The following is a 15,940-nucleotide window of genomic DNA, read 5'->3' as shown; positions in this document are numbered from 1 at the left end:
GTTTACACCTAGATATTGTTTTTTTATAAGTGTGGTTCTATACAACCTTAGAGGAAGTAATCATTACGCTTTTCACTCATCATTTAGCCACGACTAGCTACTTACTCCACTAAAACTCATTTAGTACAATGAGAAGCTTGGCCTAACAAAGACCCCATTCAGTTCGTAAGCTTTTTCTCCCTCCCTCTGATACAATTATCTCCACAAAGCCATGTAAACAAGAAGCACAATGGACACAGCCTTGCCCTGGGCTGTCATTATAGCAGATTTTCCATGCAGTTATGCTCTAAAATCTTATGCACGACCCTTTTGGAGACTGGGAGGAGCCCGGGTTGGGTATAACTCGCTCACTGCGAAACAAGGCCACCGCTCTGCCTTGACACACAGCCTGACCTTTTTTCCTAGGACACAGCTTTTATCCCAGAGCCGAGATGACTCATGCACACAGACATGAATTTGAATGGATAATACATTCTAATATGAATGCACAATAAAATAATTTGTGTAGAATTGTGTTATGTTTACCAATGATTTCTGGGATTAGAGAATGCTCTTGTTCAGAAATGAGGTTTTTGTGTGCCGACCTTTGCTAAAATATTCTGAGGTGCCGCTTTAAAGATTACCAGGTGTTAAAGAGGACCTATTGTGCTTTTTTCATAATGGGAGTTATTCTTTATATCAGTTTAAGTTTTCCTCCAGGAATGCACAAGCCATGCACAATATGTCTTATTTAAATAATTACCACCCATGGAATAAATGTTAGTAAGGCAGGGATGATACACCTATCTCCCGATTTGATACTATCACGATACTTGGGTGCGATACAATATGTATTGCGATTTTTAAGAATTCTTGTTAATCTCTTGTAACAAATATTGTGATTTTTTTTTTTTAACACTAGACCATGGGAAAAAGTTTAATCATACACGTAGCCTATACATACTTATTATTATACACTGATAATGTATAAGATGAGTCATATTTTCAAAAACAATATCTTTCTGAGTTTTATTTCAGAAGCATCTCACACTGCAAAAAATGCTTTTCTTACTTAGTATTTTTATCTTGTTTCTAGTCCAAACATCTAAAAATTCTTAAAACAAGAAGTATTTACTAGACAAGCAATTTCTGCAAGACAAGTAATAAAAATAAGTCAAAATGAAGTAAGTTTTTGCTTAAAATAAGCAAAATAATCTGCCATGCGGTAAGCAAAATAACCGTAGACTTATTTTTTCCCAAAACAAGACAATCATTTTTACTTGTAAATGTTTCTTTATGGAAGAATTCTTATTTAGACTAGAAACAAGACAAAAATACTAAGTAAGAAATTCATTTTTTTCAGTGCAGAGCGACCATTCTCTTGAATAAATGATTCATTGGCAAACACATTTTTAACAGTCATTTGTCGCCACATATTGGTGAAACAATGTCAGCTATAGTTGTTGTAGTGCTGTTTTCAAAAAGTGATAGCAATTTTAAATGTTACGATAGCAATCAGGGTTTATATTTGAACTATCTAACTTTTATTCCAGTACTTCTACAATCATCTGAACTATTGTATCAAAGCAGTGCCAGCACAGGTTTGAATGTTGCTTTATGATTTTGTCAAAGGTTTAATAGACAGACGAATTGTTGACTTTTAGGAGTAAGATTGTGTTGGTATTTGATTCAAGATCACAATCGTCTAAAAATCTTTTATTGTGCTGTACTGTCTTCCCAGAAAGCAACATCTGGCTCGTTTCCACCGAGCGGTGCAGTGAGGGTCAGTGCGGTACGGTGAGATTCGGGACCATGAACCCTTATCCGGCTTTGCACAACAATACACTTATATTGGGTGTAGTTTAGCGATTAATAACGTCATTCTTGCGCGAAGAAGAAAGCGACACAATAAACAACTATGGACGACATACAGCAGATCTTGTTCTTGCTTCTCAGCATGTGGCTGTTAATCACAAGAAAAAAGACACGCTTTGTTTGGGCCAAGGCTGCAGGCTGCAAGGCCGAAAAACAACACGCAAGTGACGATCCTCTGTCAATGGATGGAGTCTAGCTCCACCCTTTAGTACCGGACTACTGTGCTAGGTACCCCAAAGAAAGGGTGCCACAAAGTGGTATGGTTCGGAATTAAGGCCAAAGTATACCTTACTTTTAACACAATGGCGAGGGTCAGCACAGTGTGTGTGTGTGTGATGTGAATTTCATCATCAGAAGAGTATGCACATACAGAACGCATATCACTGGATTTTTGTAGGCAGGTTGCACATGCGCATTTAATTTTTTGCAGTATTGACATGGTTTGTTACTCTGCTACACGATGATAAGCGATTGCTCAAAACTGTGCATGCTGTGCGTACAAGTCAAAAGAAGTATACTTTGCCACGCTCTGCGTTTGACTTTGTAAAAAAAATGAAGTAGCCTATACCTAGGGTACCATTCACAACTTCTGACAATGGAAACGGCAAAAATTGCTCAGTGGAAACAAGCCAATAGTGTCAGCCCAGATCTGGCATCTTTTAAAGTTGATCAAAATAAATCAATGTATAGGAAACTGCAATTAACTGGAATTGACTTTGTGATGCTTTTAGCTTTCTCAGAAGCACTAGGTAGTCTCGCATCGCTTTCTCTCTTCCACTTGAAAGGGATATTAGGTCACGTGACACCCTCTTTTGGAATAAAAGGAGAATTCTCTTCACCTCGTCTATCAGCAAAGACTAAAAACTTGATTTTAAAATCATAAACAAAAACGATTGTGATAGTTTGGGGAATCTATTTTTTTCTCCCAGCCCTATTATTAGTAGTTAGTTCTTAGTTGAAATCAAGCAACCTTCTGGTTTCTCTGAATCCAACATGCAAGTGACTTAATCTGCAATTCATCGACTGGCCACTAGAGACAGGCTCCAGAAGGGAGCAGAATCTCATTGAGCCCCATGTTAAAATACAGGATAAAATAATGTTTACGGTCTGGTACAAAAAGTGTTTTTTTTAGTCTATATGGCTAATTTTGCTCTTCATGACAACTGTGAGGGGGATGACTTTTTTATACCTTAAAGTTCTGCCTAATTAACGTTCTGCATGGCCACTTGAGTGACAGGTGAATTGCCGCTGCTGTCGAAAATAGCTGTTTGTTAATCAGGCTCTTCAGCTCCACCCATGTCCCGCGGCTCTTTTCCCATGTTCTGTCATCCGGGAGAGACGTGCTGCCGAGATGGCGACGGCCAGCTCCGCCTACTTTTGGACTTCCAAAAACCTACATGTGACGTCACATACACAACATACATATTTTTTTGTCTGTGGTTCAAACTCAAGGTTATGGTAACATATGGTGGCGTGACATTTCCTAAACACGCTCTAAGCGGTTGACCAATCACAACACACTGGTTCAGCCAACCAATCAAAGCACATTGTGCTTATCGGAAGGCAGGGCTATAGACTAATAAACAGAACATTACTGGCAGACTGGGAAGAGAGAGGCTATAACAATGTCAAATATGTGAAAAAAGTTTATTTTTTTAACATACAAGCATGAAAACCTATTCAAGTAGAGCCCAAAAACAAAATCAAGACTTTGTAAAAGGGCATAATAGGTCCTCTTTAAATTATGATTGTGTGTTTCTTTCTGCCCCATGTTTAAGTTATTACGACCGCTTCATCATTCAATGCAATTTCCACTTCATTTCATTTTTGAATGCTTAGAGTCGTGCTGTGAAAATCTCTGCGGATCCACATTCGGATGTAATGTACTATACAAGAGAGGACAAAAGCAAGGAAACAACCAGGACTATTGACCTCCGGAAAAGCTACACAACAAGCCTCCCTATTTTTTTTAGTATTTTCAGTCAGACTGTGTGTTCTTGACACCTTCGCTGCGAGGTCAATACTTCACCGTTGCACACGCCATTTTCTGCCATAGTAGAGAGCATGAAAGAGGCCGTATGGTCACCGACTCCATGTCATGAGTCAGGATATGAGGAAGATATTGTTGCACAGACAAACTTTGTGAGGGATGAAATAACTGTGCATAGGGAATCCACACCTGGATAAACACAACACAGATCTCAGAATTTAGTTTATCACCCGTCATTCTCATTTAACACCAATTCCATCAAAGCAGGTCCCCCTTTTGCTGCTAAAAGATCCATTGCAGATCCTTTAAGTCTTGTAAGTTGCGAGGTGGCGCCTCCATGAATTTGACTTGTTTGTTCAGCCCATCCCACAAATGCTCGATTAGATTGAGATCTGGGGAACTTGTAGCCTGGTCTTACCAGACTCTCGTACATTTCATTTGTGCATAGAGTTTGGCCACTCTCCATTGACAAGGGTTTATTTCCGCAAAGGTGGGCACTCTGTTGAGGTTTAAAACTATTGGATCTGCCCTGAGCCACTCTGGATCTGCCATAACCAATCGCTAACGTTTGGTCGTGACGTATGTCATGCGCCCTTCGCCTGTTTCACTCATGGAAATCCGACAAAATAAAAGTGCACATATGCATGCCACCTCAGTAATAAAACTATAGGATAAAACCTAAAACTCGTGCATTCGGATTGTGATTTATTCACGTCACGGTGGACAGGAGAGCTTTGTGATCAGGAACATGGCGCTCACGTGGTCCGTAACATCATTGTATACTGTAAATAAAATGTCATGCATATATGCTTGGGATGATAATAAATGCTGCTATAAATAACGGACCAATTCAAATGTTTAAGTGTTTTTATTTTAATTTGTTTGAGCGGTGATGAAATATATTGCTCTTGTAAATACTTGCCAGCATTTTAAGGAAATACAAGTCTATAAATGCATCCTAATAACAGCAAAGCAACCGTATGGTGCTCTGCAGAGGTCAAAAATGATTACAAACAGTGAATTTTGAAGTGATATATTGTTGAAAACTTAGAGATGTGGATTCGGACAGCTGTTACATCAACACGACCTTGCGTTGGTCAAAAGCAGTCGGTAACTCGGCCGGGGATTTTTACACTGTTGGTGAGAGACGGACAGCAATAAAATAACTGACCAGTCCCTGTAACTTAAATGATGGCAATACCTTCCGACCCCACGAGAAACAGTTACCGTCCGAATAGCTTCAGCCAACTCCTTCATCACTAATGAAGCGATCTGGAAATGCAAACTTTTAATTAAAATTTACCCTGTTGGAGGGCCACAACATCATGGCCACCAACAAACCCCAGCAAAGACTGTTATTGCTCCGGCTTTAACTTCTGGATATTCGGCAGCGGTGCCACAATGCAATGAATGGTTTAGTTTGCATCTTTCTCCGCCGCCATTACTGAACTACAACTCAAACTAGCGCTCGACATCAACGTCATCGTTCTCAGCCACTCCCTCTGTTCGCTGATTGGACCGGTAAAAATTTGTTCGGAGAAAACCTAAGACTACACAGCAGTCCCAGACGGAGTACTGAAGGAAAATGAAAATTGAGCGGAAGTACTTAGGAGGGCAGAGCGAGGCTGGGGAACTCGGAGGCCGAGTCAATACTTCAAAACTCTGGTTGTGCTTCTCAAACCATTCCTGAACCATGTTTACTTTGTGGCAGTGCGCATTATCCTGATGAACGAGGCAACAGCCACCAGGGAATACCGTTTTCATGAAAGGGTGTACAGGGTCTGCAACAATTTTTAGGTAGGTGGAACGTGTCAAAGTAACATCCACATGGATGGCAGGACCCAAGGTTTCCCAGCAGAACATTGGCCAAAGCATCACACTGCCTCCGCCAGCTTGCCTTCTTCCCATAGTGCATCCTGGGGCCATGTGTTCCCCAGGTAAGTGACGCACACGTACCGGGCCATCTATGTTGTGTAAAAGAAAACGTGATTCATCAGACCAGGCCACCTTCTTCCATTGCTCAGGGGTCCAGTTCTGATACTCACGTGCCCAATGATGGGTGCTTTCTGTGGTGGACAGGGGTCAGCATGGGCATCCTGACTGGTCTGCAGATATGCAGCCTCAAATGCAACAAACTGCAACGCACTGTGTATTTCTTTCAGAGCCAGCATTAAGTTCTTGAGAAATATGAGCTACAGTAGCTCGTCTGTTTGATCAGACCACACAGGCCAGCCTTCGCTCCCCACGTGCATCAATGAGCCTTGGCCGCCCATGACCCTGTGGCCGGTTCTCCACTGTTCCTTCCTTGGATCACTTTTGATAGAGACTGACCACTGCAGACCGTGAACAGCCCACAAGAGCTGCAGTTTTGGAGATGCTCTGACCCAGTCGTCTATAGCCATTTTTGAAAAACCTACTTTTGTGAAAAAGTCCTAGGTTTTTGGCCCGATTAGAACCAAATCAGTGCAGCAAGATTCTCTGGATTCTGATTGCCAATAGTTATCAAAAAAAGCTGAGTTCACCTTCCCCAAGGGCTGCCAAAATGTTTGAAGTTGGAGGAGTCAGTATTGACTTTAGGTCAATATTTACCAAAAAATATTTATAGCTTTAACTGGGTCATTTAGAAATGAGGCGTGGCAAAGTCCACCCAAATCAATGAATAAAACATGACATGATTCTAAACAAGCATGCAAACTTTTATGGCGATCGGACTATAGGTGGTGCTATAACTGTTAAAAAAAATTAAATCCATATATTTCCCTATATATTAAATCCTTAATTATAGTAATCCTTAACAATATCCTTAAACCGCTTGAACCCCAATAATTGCTGCTTGCAGTTATATTTACGTATATACTACTTTTGTCCTTTACTACTATGTTCCTTGTTGGGTATTATTTTTTATACTTAAAATATACCTTTAATTCTACTTTTTATTCAAGCTACATGCATGCTTTGTCAACCTTTTCAAACACTAAATTTCATTTGAAAAAAATCAACATTTTAAACAAAAAGCTGAGAATCACTATGTCCAGATTGGATTCAGACCGTTAATCAAAACTCAGATGGAGTAGATCAACACCACCAAAGATTCTCAGTCATTATAAATTTACATATAAATGTATAATGTGTCAGAATAACAGTTTTTCACACCTTAAAGAACGAGGTTAGCCCATTGAAAAGTCCAGTCTTTTAGAGGGCTGTAGGATATGATTGTATGTTTGAAACACTGTATTTTTGGTCCTCCAGAGGTCTTTGTAGACGTGTTTGATCTGCTATTTTCTCCCTCACTTCAGTGGGATCCTGCAGAGCGGCGCAGTCAGATCAGCTCACCAGAGAGAGGAGGGTTAGTGCTCTGCTCTCCTCCACTCACATCCTGCCGTATGGCTTCCGGCCGCTCACAGCATCCCCGCTGAGGTCACTCTGGCCCAGGTCAGGAACAGAAAAATACCCCCCTCCTTCAACTCCTCACACTACAGTCTCTCTCACTCGCTCTCTCGCTCTTTGGGTCTGTGCCATCTACGCCTGCTGTGGAAAAGCACTACACGGAAATATCCGCTGGGCCTCAAGGTCAACTCCGGAGTTCCCAGACAAAATCCCTGAATGCTGCGCTCTAGCTGAGCTGCTCTGAGCTAACAGCATGTTCCTGTGTGGATGAAATGAGACTTAAGTGTTCAGATTAGATTTTTGACAACCGATTTTAAGAAAGAATTCACTCGGAAGTAACATTTCTTCCATCTTTTATGTGCCTCCCATCAGGACTGTGGAACACAATAGGAGATAATAGGGAGAATGTTCATGCTGCTTTTTTCTGTGCAATGAAAACCAAAGGGAATATAAATGCTGTTGAAAAACATATTCCATAAATATAGAGACTTGTGCACAATATTTCAAGTAGTTGTGTGAGTTAAAGACCCACATTTCATTGGTTATTTGCTGAAATCCCTTCTCATGTAACTGTTTGTGTTGTTCATGCTGAATATGTTTTTGTGAATGAATGTTTGTATGATTCACTGAAGAAGGCTGACTGCCAAAATGTTTGTGCTTTAAAATTAAAAAACTAATAATTCATCAGCAGAACTTTCGCTTTTATTTTCACTTTTTATTTGAAAGTATTGCAATTTCCACTGATCTATGATCCCCCCCCCCCCCCCCCCCCCCCAAAAAAAAGAAACATGTTTGAGTGTAATGAATTTATCTATTTTAAAAAAATGTTACTTTAAATGAAAGATATGATAACAGAAATAAAATATATTAAAATGTGTAGAAATGTTTTCAATTGGAGCTAAAAAAAAATTTGACAGTGTAAAAATTTAATAAATTGATAAAAACTATTTGGACTTATTAAAAAAAGACCAAAACACATGGATGGATGGATGGATGGATGGATGGATGGATGGATGGATGGATGGATGGATGGATGGATGGATAGATAGATAGATAGATAGATAGATAGATAGATAGATAGATAGATAGATAGATAGATAGATAGATAGATAGATAGATAGATAGATAGATAGATAGATAGATAGATAGATAGATAGATAGATAAAATTAGCTAAAATTCTAATGACAAAAGAAAATAGAAAAAAATGTTTATTTTATTTTACATTTTTTATGTGGACTTATTTATAAAAAATACAATTGAAATAAACAAACAAACAAACAAATAAACAAATAAATAAATAAATAAATAAATAAATAAATAAATAAATAAATAAATAAATAAATAAATAAATAATAAATAAAATTCTAATGACAAAAGAAAATAGAAAAAAATATTTATTTTATTTAACATTTTTTATGTGGACTTATTTATAATAAAAAAATTAAAATAAATAAATAAATAAAATAATAAAATTAAAATGTAAACAGAAAAACAAATGTATTTGTATTTAGATTTTTACAAATATATATATATTTCATTCTTAAAGTTCTACAACATCCATAGACTTATGCTTTCCCCTAGAAAAGGCATATTTCCTACACACACACACACATCATTCACAAACACACAAACAGGCATAAACGTTCCCAGAGCTGGTATAATTCTATATTGTTGACCTTTTTCCCTGCAGTCTCCAGGCATGTAATGCAGCCCGACTCACACGCCACTTACCCAAAGCAGAAGAGATCATCTGCCAGCATTATTGGGCTAAATGCTTCTCCACTGGATATCTATTTTCAGGGATTGCGTAAGCAAAGAGTGTTCTGTTTTAAATGCTTCTGTAACGTATGCCCCCGTATCACATAATTGAATTGACTAGCACATGTTGGAGAAAAGAGATGAAACCAATCCTCAGCGTACGCAATCTGCTGTGCAGAACTGAGCCCATGCAGGCGAGATTACATAAGAAATGGAGGACAGTAAAGAAACAGAGCGAGAATTAGATAAATAAAGAAGCAGAAGAGGGGAAGGAACCCGTAAGAAAAGCAGAACCAAAACAAACGTTTGAGTTTTGACCTTTTGACATGTCTATATGCATATGTTGGCATCAGTGTGAGATGTTCATGAACAGCATTAACCTTTTCATTGTGTGGATGACAGAGAGAGATAGATAACCTTCTGCTCTGGAACGTCTGCTTCTTCTCCGTCTTATCTGCTGACTTCAGAACGCGCTGAGATAGGCCTCAGCCGACACACTTTTATTTCTGAAGGGATCCTAGAACACGAAGTCTAATGTTCGCTCGTGATATGGAGAAAAGATGCAGACTTTGATGCTCGGTTTGTTCGGACAATATATATATATATATATATATATATATATATATATATATATATATATATATATATATATATATATATATATATATATATATATATATATATATATATATATATATATATATATATATATATATATCACATTATAAGTCACATTATATTGATCTAAAAAATACATTAAGGACATTTATGAAATGTATATTACAAGTTGTCTGTTAGTAACAAATGCTGTTCCTTTTAACTTTCATCAAAGAATCCTGAGAAGAAAAAAAATGTCTAACACAAATATTAACACTACATTTTTACCACAAAAATATAAATCAGAACAACTGTGTTTAACATTAAGAATAAGAAAGCACCAAATCATCCTGATTTCTGAAGGATCATGTGACACTGAAGACTGGAGTAATGATTGCTCACAGGAATACATTATATGTTCAATTATATTAAAACAGAAGCCAATTGATTTAAATTTTAATAATATTTCACAGTTTTTACTGTACTTTTGATCAAACAAATGCAGCCTTGATGATATTAAGAGACTACTTTCATAAAAAAAAAAAAAAACATAATGTTTCAAATTTTTTACCAGAACTGTATATTTTTAATAAAGCAGAAACCAGCCTCATAAAGTTTCTTCATGGCATAAAAAAGCTGAGCAGCAGCAAGAACACAAACAGGTGAATATGATTGACTCAAACAGCCCGTCTATCTTTGAAGCAGACTTGTTGAACAGCCGCACACATTATATTAGTCACGTTTTGTAGTTTATGATGGTCAAAATCGCCCTCTGGTGGTCATAACTGTCTACACACACTCGCTGATAGATGTTTATAAATGCTGAACGTGTTTTGATGTTTTTATTGTTATAAAACAATGTGGATTTTATTTTAATGAGCACGTTATCACCATGACACCAGACCAGGGGTTTCCAACGGCGGAACACAGAGAGAGGGAATGCAATAGAAAAGCAGCACACACACACACACACACACACACACACACACACACACACACACACACACACACACACACACACACACACACACACACACACACACACACACACACACACACACACACACACACACACACACACACACACACACACACAGACAGTAGGATATATTAATTAACATTTCAAAATGTATAAATGCATTTTGATTTTAATAAGTATACAAACATATAAAAAATGTAAATGATCAATATTATAAATATAATAATAAAAGATTTTGATTAAATAACATACAAACAACATGAATTTTAGGCCTATTTTCATATTATTTATAAACTTTGCCATGACACTTTTTTCAACACGTTCTCATGAAACACCTATCTATAGCACAGATTGTATTCATCATGCCATTTATATGCAGAAAATGAGTTGTACGTGCATATGATCCGCACTGATTATTGGTGTGGGCTGTGTGTGTATTACACGCAATAAACTGCGTATTTTATGCATGCGAAAACATAATATGCACGTAAAAACAGATCTTTGCTAGAAAAATATTGCACGATAAATGCAATTTGTGTTATAGAAACGCACTTTCAGGTTGTGCTCTTATTTTAGTGTCCTTGTTATAAATGTTATATGTACTTACTATATTAATAACAATGTTAATTAATATTACGGTTAATTAATATATGGCCTCCAATGCTGTGGCAAAAAATAGTGGAGCAATATCAGAAAGGAGTTTTTCAGAGAAAAAGAATTTGAGGTTATCATCGTCTACAGAGCATAATATCATCCAAAGATTCAGAGACTCTGGAACAATCTCTGTGCTAAGGGTCAAGACCAGAAAACTATACTGGATGCCCGTGATCTTCGGGCCCTTAAACGGCACTGCATCACATTCAGGAATGCTACTGTAATGGAAATCAGTAAAGGAATACTTCCAGAAAACATTGTCGGTGAACACAAAAACGTTTGGATAAGTACTATGTTCTGGGGAATTTAACATGTGACATTTTAATTATATTTAGCTGAAAACAACGAAATGACTTGAAAAAAGATTTCTTCATTTTGCTGAACCAGATTCAAAGATTTGAGTCCTTAAAATCATCCAAACTTCCCACTACTATGCGTCGCTATGATTGGTTGTAGGTCTATCCAATTGAGTTCTTTCTAGGTTTGGTTGAATTACGCCCCAAAAATCACAGACCAATGGAGCAGTATCAGATTCATATTCTGACTAGAACTGAGTCTGACCATATCAGGCTAGGAAGACCCTGCATTTTCCAACATGAGAGTGCCAGACCACATACTGCATCAATTACAACATCATGGCTGCGTAGAAGAAGGATCCGGGTATTAAAATAGCCAGACTGCAGTCCAGATCTTTCTAGAAAATAGAAAACTTTTGACGCATCATAAAGAGGAAGATGTGACAAAGAAGACCTAAGACAGTTGAGCAACCAGAAGCCTGTATCAGACATGAATGGGACAACATTCCTATTCCTAAACTTGAGCAACTTGTCTCCTCAGTCCCTCAGTTATAAAAAGAGGAGGGGATGCCACACAGTGGTACACATGGCCTTGTCCCAACTTTTTTGAGATGTGTTGATGCCATGAAATTTAAAATCAACTTATTTTCCCCTTAACATTATACATTTTCTCAGTTTAAACATTTGATATGTCATGTTATCCTGAATAAAATATTGAAATTTGAAACTTCCACATTATTGCATTCTGTTTTAATTCACAATTTGTACAGTGTCCTAGCTTTTTTTGGAATCGGGTTTGTAGAATTATGAAATTACATAGAGATTAAGTTTTATTTAAAGGTATTCTATTGGTGGATCTCATGTGAGTGACTGTTTGCCCCGCCCTCGTGTCTGTGAACATGTCATTGGAAAAGGAAAGAGATGTCACTAAATAAGTCATTTATAATCAATGCTGCAGTATTCCATTAAAAAAGAAAAGATTTGTCCATTTTGGATGGATCAAAATAAAAGTTAACTATAATATATTTAATTGAATTAGGCTATAATTACCATTCAATTAAGTGTCCAAAAACATTGCAATCAGTTTGCACCTAAGTATATATTCCTAAAATATATTACTTAAGTATGCTAAAATAATATATAGGGAATAAATAAATGCAATGATAAATATCAAATTTAAGTTTAAAAAGTAAAACATCAGACACAGTTATAATTTGCTATCAATACCAATAATAGTTTTATAAACTCTGCTCAGCATATGTGGGACAGAGAACAGAGCACAGCCTTTCATGTCAAGGAAACGTAACGAAAGCCTAACCTAACCTCACCTCACCACTAACCTTATCTCCGCCATAACTTCCGGTCTGAGACGGCTGGCCTGGCGCTGGCGTGTGGCTCTGCGGGTGTTGTGCTCTTGTTAAACCACTCGGCGGCGATAATGAGCCATATTTTCTCTCTCCTGTTTTTGGCTGGGCGCTCTAGAGCACGAGGCTTGATCGCCTCAGGCTTTGGTGAAGATTGAAACTCATAGCTCGTTTTTCGAATGGCTTTTTATTAATGAACATCTCATCCATTTATGTGTCTAATAATTATGTGTCTATCACACCAGGAAGCATTGTTCCATCCTTTGGACTGTACGTGATCCTGATCATCAGCTACACATCCGGATCAATCAAATGTTTCAAATCAATTGAAACTTCCTTATGTAAGCATCCTTTCTTTGTGTATGTTGATATTACTGAAAAACTGGTATATGAACTCTAGTGTTTTCCAAGGGATTGCATTTTAAAACAGATGCCAGAACATATTTTTGGCTCTGCTTTTTAGGAACAAGCACACAGTCGCCTAAAACAGTAGGTCTATAGTTATGTTTTGTGTGATGGTATCCACGCACTGTAACTATGGAGTCAGATAATGCGCTGATGAAAAGCACACATTAAACCAAAGGACTGCGCCGCTGAATGCTTTTAAAGCAGGAACTGCCATACTTCTGTGATGGCACATGTAGGCCTCGAACTCACCCCAAAACCCTTATCTGTGTAACGTCCAGCTGGAGAGAAGGTCTCGTCCAGGGCCACTCTGAACACTTATCAGCACTTACAGGGTCTTGAAAGCTTTTTTCCCTCACCCACTTATATCTGGTGATGGAAAGAATTTAAGAGTTCAATGTGGAGCTGGATTTAGGATTGAAGGATGCAGGATTTGACAAAACTAAGAGTTTGTGAACATGTAAAAACAATATGTGCATGCTTTTTAAGCCTTAAGAATGAATGCCCCCAGAGACCATCATGTTTTTAAGACACTACAAGGAAAATCATATCTTTCAGACTACTGTAGGTTTTTAAAGGGTACATAACACACACAGTTTCTGCCAATCTCATGTTAATCTTGAGTACCTATAGAGTATTATTGCATCCTTCATATCTCCGAAGAGTCTTTAATTCATAAAAGACAGATCCACTGTACTGATTTTTACTGAAAACAACTGAACTCGTCGGGAAGTGCAATGGACGGAGCTAAAGCGTCACAAGCACACACACACACTACATCATGGCATTATCCCTGGATAACTTTTGATTCACTATACATTCGTGATGTTAACATTATATGCACTTACATGCCGATTGCCAACAAAACACAGACATTTGAAGCAGTTTTACTCACTGCCTGCTAGACCGGGAACAAACACACACACTTGTAGAACTCCTGGAAAAACAAACTGCATCCACTGTTTCCTTAACGCCGGGTTATTTGGGAAGCTAAACAAGATTACTTTTCCCTCACAACCAGAAACACACTTCTTTAGTGGCATTGTTGATTTCTTGGTCTAAAAACAAAATGACAGCGCTGCCGACGGCTTCTGAAACCTGAACGAAGCTGGATAATGGACGCACTCTTGATCTGGCTCTTGGTCTCGCTCTGGTTGATTTGTGTGTGTGTGTGTACACGCTCATCCAGGAGATGTACCCATATAAGGAACTCCGCCCTTTATGACATCATACAGGGCCATACTATTAAAAAACTGTGCATTTGTCCAACTCTTTTTATTTGGCTATGTTTAGCATGTGAATCTCTTTAACAGTCTAAGTCAGAATGAATTAAATAGCTTTAAACACCCCCTTTAAGTGATACAAATATACCCAAAACCTGGCATTACCCAATGATCAGATTTCAGCATTTATGATTTTAAATAAAGTCTTAATGTTCTATGATTAATCAACTGAGGAAGTATGGGGATGTCGAAAAAAAAAAAAAATGTTTTACCGTCTTCACATGTGGTGGCTCTAATATTGGAGATAATATGTTAAATAAAATGTCAGACACAAACCAGAGGGCTTTTATATCATCCCAACAGGATTTGTTTTGGGATAAAATCCAGCTGACTGCATTATTCCACATATTACATTGCTATGACACATAATAAATATAGATATATAGATTTAAGTAGCCTATTGATTTATCACGTTTGTCCATTTAACCCTTCATGGGCAATAACCTAAACAATACAAGTATGACTGCTAACTGATCAATAAACAAAAGTTAATATTTAGTAACTTACTTAGACATAATAAGTTACTTGAATAAATCATCTTGAAGTAGATGGTATTTTGGTATTTTATTTCCTGAAAGTGCATCGTTAGCCAACTATGGTCGCAAGTTCGGTTGAATTGTGTTGGTAACGACTGTACTTGCAACCATGGCTGGCTTCGGGAGTCTAACTGAATAATTAAAAAATTAACTCATGCTAGTTAGTGAAAACCCATATTTATCAACCATTAGAGCTGGGTTGAAAATATATCGGTTCAAAATACTTGTGATATGAAACAAATGATCAGTTGTTAAATTTATTACGGAATTCAAACAATAAATACCGCTCTGTGAGTTCAGCAGATGCTGTGTGAATTTCAACTCCTTGCCAGAATTATTCGACAGGCACACATGACGTCATTTGATGTTGTGTGGACTAGTGCCCGTGAACTGATCATCTCTCCACATCAGAAGGTGAGATACAGTAGGCTATAGTTTCCGAGAATATCCGGCCCACATTTGGTAGTGTGGAAACCATGTGTACCAGATGTGGGCCGGATCTGGGCCTAAACTATGGGCTCTATCATACACCCGGCGCAATGTGACGCTCAAGTGTTTTTCGCAGCCTGACACCGTTATCATTTTCACGTCCAGTGGCACATTGTTTAAATAGCAAATGCATTCGCACACATCTGTTCACCCATGAGTGTGCTGTCTGAAAACCAGATGTGTTCAGGTGGATTGTTGGTGCGTTGCTATTTTGAGGAACTGAAAACGACTGCGCCATTGACTGACAAAAACCTGCTCTAAAGTATACAGTATTTTTTGTGTTATTTAAAAGGCGCATTAGTAATATAAACCTATAGACAGAATGCACATACACTTTATTTATTACA

This window comes from Pseudorasbora parva, chromosome 1, assembly GCF_024679245.1.
Source record: "Pseudorasbora parva isolate DD20220531a chromosome 1, ASM2467924v1, whole genome shotgun sequence".
NCBI lineage: Eukaryota > Metazoa > Chordata > Actinopteri > Cypriniformes > Gobionidae > Pseudorasbora > Pseudorasbora parva.
The sequence above is the reverse complement of the archived record's forward strand: the minus strand, read 5'-3'. Positions refer to the sequence as shown.